The sequence below is a fragment of the Frankliniella occidentalis genome, unplaced genomic scaffold (genome assembly GCF_000697945.3).
Source record: "Frankliniella occidentalis isolate FOCC.00 unplaced genomic scaffold, Focc_3.1 Scaffold364, whole genome shotgun sequence".
Lineage (NCBI taxonomy): Eukaryota > Metazoa > Arthropoda > Insecta > Thysanoptera > Thripidae > Frankliniella > Frankliniella occidentalis.
Window position 1 is genome coordinate 168101 of NW_026267487.1, and position 384 is coordinate 168484.

At 45.1% G+C, this 384-nt stretch overlaps 1 long non-coding RNA gene across 2 annotated transcripts in view; it reads right to left on the reverse strand.

Annotated features, from left to right (window-relative positions):
• LOC127751152 (uncharacterized) overlaps window positions 1-378 on the reverse strand; it is a 6175-nt gene extending 5797 nt beyond the window's left edge. For both annotated transcript variants that reach the window (XR_008012000.1, XR_008011999.1), the window contains exon 1: window positions 82-378. This is a non-coding gene — a long non-coding RNA (uncharacterized LOC127751152). The remainder of the gene's footprint in view (window positions 1-81) is intronic.
• Window positions 379-384: the final 6 nt, after the last annotated feature.

Below are 384 nucleotides of genomic sequence, written 5' to 3' on the forward strand. Positions count from 1 at the left end.
AAGACGTCCTTCTCTCGTCGCAGAGATTTATCAACACCCCGGGCTTTTGCAAAAACTAGGGAAAAGATTAAAGACACTCACCAACTTATCGAATTGCGCCAGGAGACGGTCCTTGTTAGTTCCTGAACGGCACCGTAGAAGACACGAGGCTGAGAGCACGCCGCGTCTCCAGTGCAACCACCGATCTGAAATTTTTTTAAAAATTGGAAGTATTACAAGCGGCAGAACCGTTCAGTAATGTACGTGCCCTCCTCCCCCACCACAATTCCCTCCTATTTATCTTTCAAGTGAAAAATTTCGGATATCACATAGCGACGTCAAAAAGCATTACGATCTCATCACTCATACATTTGCAAACTGTGACTGTGCATTACTCTTCTGCTT